The sequence below is a fragment of the Salvelinus sp. IW2-2015 genome, unplaced genomic scaffold, assembly GCF_002910315.2.
Source record: "Salvelinus sp. IW2-2015 unplaced genomic scaffold, ASM291031v2 Un_scaffold4185, whole genome shotgun sequence".
Lineage (NCBI taxonomy): Eukaryota > Metazoa > Chordata > Actinopteri > Salmoniformes > Salmonidae > Salvelinus > Salvelinus sp. IW2-2015.
In genome coordinates this window covers 26225-32536 of record NW_019945456.1, presented here as the reverse complement: position 1 = coordinate 32536, position 6312 = coordinate 26225, and the positions used below count along the sequence as shown (strand labels likewise).

General features: G+C 52.3%; 1 pseudogene; it reads right to left on the bottom strand.

Annotated features, from left to right (window-relative positions):
• LOC112076994 (ryanodine receptor 2-like) overlaps positions 1-6312 on the bottom strand; it is a 46169-nt pseudogene that overhangs the window by 20491 nt on the left and 19366 nt on the right.

Below are 6312 nucleotides of genomic sequence, written 5' to 3'. Positions count from 1 at the left end.
GGTTCTAAACTGGTTCTAAACTGGTTCTAAACTGGTTCTAAACTGGTTCTAAACCGGTTCTAAGCATGTTCTAAGCATGTTCTAAACGGGTTCTAAATGGGTTCTAAACAGGTTCTAAACGGGTTCTAAATGGGTTCTAAACAGGTTCTAATGTGGTTCTTGTCACGACTTCCGCCGTAGTCGGCTCCTCTCCTTGTTCGGGCGGCGTTCGACGTCACCGGCTTTCTAGCCATCGCCGCTCCATTTTTTCCATTGTTCCATTTGTTTTGTCTTGTTCCCTGCACACCTGGTTTACATTCCCCAATCACACTGCATGTATTTATTCCTCTGTCCCCCCCCAAATTGTTTTGTTACGTGTTTCGTGTTACACGCCAGGCTGGGTTTTCCCCTGTATTCCCTGGTATTTCACGAGGGATGTTTAATTGTTAAACATTTGCTTATTTTTGTGACTGTTTCGTGGCCTTGCACTTTTTACCTTTGTCTGGAGGTTTTGACGCAGTGGCGTATGTCTGTTTTATTGCCTCTGCCTAAATAAAGTGTACGCCTGTTCACAACTCTCTGCTCTCCTGCACCTGACTTCTCCACCAGTAGCGCACAACCTTGACAGTTCTAAATATGTTGTAAATTGGTTCTAAACTGGTTCTAAATATGTTGTAAATTGGTTCTAAACTGGTTCTAAATATGTTGTAAATTGGTTCTAAACTGGTTCTAAATATGTTGTAAATAGGTTCTAAACTGGTTCTAAATATGTTGTAAATAGGTTCTAAACTGGTTCTAAACAGGTCACTGATGTAGAGCTAAATGTACATAACTGAGAGACTTCAGTGAATATGGATTCAGACCTACCTTCCTCTTCACAAACTTATCCCAGTAGTTGTTTGGAAACGATCTGAAAATCAAAACCAAAGTACATTACATTACTAATCCACATCCTCCAAAACAAAAACTATTATCCACATGCTCAGTCTATACAGAGTACATAATCCAGCGATGGAATAGCTTAACGAAAACGGTTTGCCATATTCATTCATTTACAGAGACCTCTATATCATTAATATGTGATCTGTAGGGCTGCAGAGTCAAAGCACCACCACCGCGAGACGAGCGTGATCGTTAGGTTTGACATTTAAACATTTAGAGGACAATTAGCCCAGCCTGTGGCCTCTGTGGACCCGGACCATGCTGTAATAGCTCTGCTGTAATAGCTGACTGGGTCCCAAATGGCACCCTATACCCTACACAGTGCACTACAGAGAGGATATCCCCCATCACGACCAGTCCCCTACCCAGCTCTGTCCTCCCACCCCAGACTCCCTTCACCCTCCACCCCTCCCCGATCACCACCAGTCCCCTACCCCAGCTCTGTCCTCCCACCCCCAGACTCCCTTCACCCTCCACCCCTCCCCCATCACCACCAGCCCCTACCCAGCTCTGTCCTCCACCCCCCCAGACTCCCTTCACCCTCATCCCCTCCCATCACCACAGCCCCCTACCAGCTCTGTCCTCCCACCCCAGACCTCCCTTCACCCTCCATCCCCTCCCCACCCATCCTCCACACACCAGTCCCCTACCCAGCTTCTGCCTCCACCCCCAGACTCCCTTCACCCTCCATCCCCTCCCCCTCCCCTGTCATTTCTCCCCCATCACCACCAGCCCCTACCCAGCTCTGTCTCCCACCCCAGACTCCTTCACCCTCCATCCCCTCCCCCTCCCCTGTCATTTCTCCCATCAACCACCAGCCCCCTACCCAGCTCTGTCTCCCCACCCCCAGACTCCCTTCACCGCTCCATCCCCTCCCCTCCCCTGCATTCTCCCCATCACCACCAGCCCTCCTACCCAGCTCTGTCTCCCCACCCCCAGACTCCCTTCACCTCCATCCCTCCCCCATCACCACCAGCCCCCTACCCAGCTCTGTCCCCCACCCCCAGACTCCCTTCACCCTCCAATCCCCTCCCCATCACCACCACCCCCTACCCAGCTCTGTCTCCCCACCCCCAGACTCCCTTCACCCTCCATCCCTCCCTCCCCTGTCATTTCTCCCCCATCACACCAGCCTCCTACCCAGCTCTGTCTCCCCACCCCAGAACTCCCTTCACCCTCATTCCCCTCCCCCATCCACCACCAGCCCCCTACCCAGCTTCTGTCTCCCCACCCCAGACCCCCTTCACCCTCCATCCCCTCCCCCTCCCCTGTCATTTCTCCCCATACCAAGCCCCTACCAGCTCTGTCTCCCCACCCCAGACTCCCTTCACCCTCCACCCATCCCCTCCCCTGTCATTCCCCCCATCACCACCAGCCCCCTACCCAGCTCTGTCTCCCCACCCCAGACTCCCTTCACCCTCCATCCCTCCCCCTCCCCTGTCATTTCTCCCCCCATCACCACCAGCCTCCTACCCAGCTCTGTCTCCCCACCCCCAGACTCCCTTCACCCTCCATCCCCTCCCTCCCTGCATTTCTCCCATCACCACCAGCCTCCTACCCAGCTCTTCTCCCCACCCCAGACTCCTTCACCCTCCATCCCCTCCCCCATCCCCCACACCACCAGCCCCCTACCAGCTCTGTCTCCCCACCCCCAGACTCCCTTCACCCTCCATCCCCTCCCCCATCACCACCAGCCTCCTACCCAGCTCTGTCTCCCCACCCCCAGACTCCCTTCACCCTCCATCCCCTCCCCCATCACCACCAGTGCCTACCCAGCTCTGTCTCCCCACCCCCAGACTCCCTTCACCCTCCATCCCCTCCCCCATACCACCCATCCCCTACCCAGCTCTGTCTCCCCACCCCAGACTCCCTTCACCCTCCATCCCCTCCCCACATCACCACCAGCCCCACCCAGCTTGTCTCCCCACCCCCAGACTCCCTTCACCCTCCATCCCCTCCCCTCCCTGTCATTTCCCCATCACCACCAGTCCCCTACCCAGCTCTGTCCCCTCCCCACCCCCAGACTCCCTTCACCCTCCATCCCCTCCCCTCCCCTGTCATTTCTCCCCATCACCACCAGCCCCTACCCAGCTCTGTCTCCCCACCCCAGACCCCTTCACCCTCCATCCCCTCCCCCATCACCACCAGCCCTCCTACCCAGCTTTGTCTCCCCACCCCCAGACTCCCTTCACCCTCCATCCCTCCCCCATCACCACCAAGTCCCCTACCCAGCTCTGTCTCCCCACCCCCAGACTCCCTTCACCCTCCATCCCCTCCCCCATCACCACCAGTCCCCTACCCAGCTCTGTCTCCCCCACCCCCAGACTCCCCTTCACCCTCCATCCCCTCCCCCATCACCACCAGCCCCCTACCCAGCTCTGTCTCCCCACCCCCAGACTCCCTTCACCCTCTCCATCCCCTCCATCACCACCAGCCCCTACCCAGCTCTGTCTCCCCACCCCCAGACTCCCTTCACCCTCCATCCCTCCCCTCCCCTGTCATTTCTCCCCCATCACCACCAGTCCCCTACCCAGCTCTGTCTCCCCACCCCCAGACTCCCTTCACCCTCCATCCCCTCCCCCTCCCTGTCATTTCTCCCCATCACCACCAGCCCCCTACCCAGCTCTGTCTCCCCACCCCAGAGCTCCCTTCACCCTCCATCCCCTCCCCCATCACCACCAGCCCCCTACCCAGCTCTGTCTCCCCACCCCAGACTCCCTTCACCCTCCATCCCCTCCCCCATCACCACCAGCCCCCTACCCAGCTCTGTCTCCCACCCCAGACTCCCTTGCACCCTCCATCCCCTCCCCCATCACCACCAGTCCCCTACCCAGCTCTGTCTCCCACCCCAGACTCCCTTCACCCTCCATCCCCTCCCCATCACACCAGCCCCCTACCAGCTCTGTCTCCCCACCCCCAGACTCCCTTCACCCTCCATCCCCTCCCCCATCACCACCAGCCCCCTACCCAGCTCTGTCCCCCACCCCCAGACTCCTTCACCCTCCATCCCTCCCCCATCACCACCAGCCACCTACCCAGCTCTGTCTCCCCACCCCCAGACTCCCTTCCACCTCCATCCCCTCCCCCATACCACCAGTCCCCTACCAGCTCTGTCTCCCCACCCAGACTCCCTTCACCTCCATCCCTCCCCCATCACCACCAGCCTCTACCCAGCTCTGTCTCCCACCCCAGACTCCCTTCACCCTCCATCCCCTCCCCATCACCACCAGCCCCTACCCAGCTCTGTCTCCCCACCCCCAGACTCCCTTCACACCTCCATCCCCTCCCCCATCACCACCAGTCCCCTACCCAGCTCTGTCTCCCCACCCCAGACTCCCTTCACCCTCCATCCCTCCCCATCACCCACAGCCCCTACCAGCTTGTCTCCCCACCCCAGACTCCCTTCACCCTCCATCCCCTCCCCCATCACCCACAGTCCCCTACCCAGCTCTGTCTCCCCACCCCAGACTCCCTTCACCTCCATCCCCTCCCCCATCACCACCGAGCCTCCTACCCAGCTCCTTGTCTCCCCACCCCCGACTCACACTGCGGCTAACGAGCTGTCCTTCTTGGGTTTCTTCTTCTCGTGGGCGTCACTGAAGTCCAGAGCAGCCTTGTCCATACCCAGCAGCTCACTGATGCGGTCATGGCCGTAGAACTCTCCATACTTATCCATCACCTGCAGGGGAACCACACAGCTTTCACTCTAACTGTTCTAAACAGGTTCTAAACTGGTTCTAAATATGTTTAAACAGGTTCTAAACTGGTTCTAAATATGTGTAAACAAGTTCTAAACAACTTCTAAACTGGTTCTAAACTGGTTCTAAACAGGTCTCTAAACAGGTTCTAAACTATGTTTGTAAACAGGTTCTAAACTGGTTCTGTGTTCTAAATATGTTGAAACTGGTTCTAAACTGGTTCTAAAATATGTTGTAAACAGGTTCTAAACTGGTTCTAAAAAGTGGTTCTAAAATATGTTTGTAAACTTGGTTCTAAACAGGTTCTAAACTGGTTCTAATAATGTTGTAAACTGGTTCTAAACAGTTCTAAACAGGTTCTAAACTGGTTCTAAACAGGTTCTAATTAAACTGGTTCTTAAAAATATGTTGTTGTTAAACAGGTTTCAAACTGGTTTCTGTGGTCTAAAATATGTTGTTAAACTGGTTCTAAACTGGTCTAAACCAGGTTCTAAATATCTGTAAACTGGTTTCTAAACAGGTTCTAAATATGTGTAAACGGTTGTAAACAGGTCTTAAACTGTTCCTAAACCAGGTTTCTAATAATGTTGTAAAACTGGTTGTAAACAGGTTCTAAACTGGTTCTAAACAGGTTTCTAATATGTTGTAAACTGGTTGTAAACAGGTTCTAAACTGGTTCTAAAGTGGTTCTAAATATGTTGTAAACTGGTTCTAAAACAGGTTCTAAACTGGTTCTAAATATGTTGTAAACTGGTTCTAAACAGGTTCTAAACAGGTTCTAAACTGGTTCTAAACAGGTTCTAAACTGTTTAAATAGTTTACAGGTTTCTAACTGGTTCTGTGGTTCTAAATATGTTGTAAACTGGTTCTACTGGTTCTAAACAGGTTCTAAAATATCTTGTAAACTGGTTCTAAACAGGTTCTAAATGTTGTAAACTGGTTTGTAAACAGGTTCTAAAATGGTTCTAAACAGGTTCTAATATGTTGTAAACTGGTTGTAAACAGGTTCTAAACTGGTTCTAAACAGGTTCTAAATATGTTGTAAACTGTTGTAAACAGGTTCTAAACTGGTTCTAAAGTTCTAAATATGTTGTAAACTGGTTGTAAACGAGGTTTAAACTGGTTCTAAAGTGTTCTAAATATGTTTGTAAACTGGTTTCTAAAAACAGGTCACTGATGTAGACTAAATGTATATCACTGAGAGACTTCAATGAATTCAGACCTACCTTCCTCTTCACAAACTTATCCCAGTAGTTGTTTGGAACGATCTGAAAATCAAAACCAAAGTACATTACATTAGTAATCAACATCCTCCAAACAAAAACTATTATCCCATGCTCAGTTCTATACAGAGTACATTATCCAGCGATGGAATGGATTAACGAAAACGAATGAAAATGAATGATACCGCCATATTCATTCATTTATAGAGACCCTTTATATCATAATAATTGTGATCCGTAGGGCTGCAGAGTCAAAGCACCACCACCGCGAGACGAGCGTGATCGTTAGGTTTGACATTAAACATTTAGAGGACAATTAGCCCAGCTTGTGGCCTCTGTGGACCCGGACCATGCTGTAATAGCTCTGCTGTAATAGCTGACTGGGTCCAAATGGCACCCTATACCCTACACAGTGCACTACTTTTGGTCAGAAGCTGGTCTACAGTAGTGCACTAGGTAGGGTATCTGGT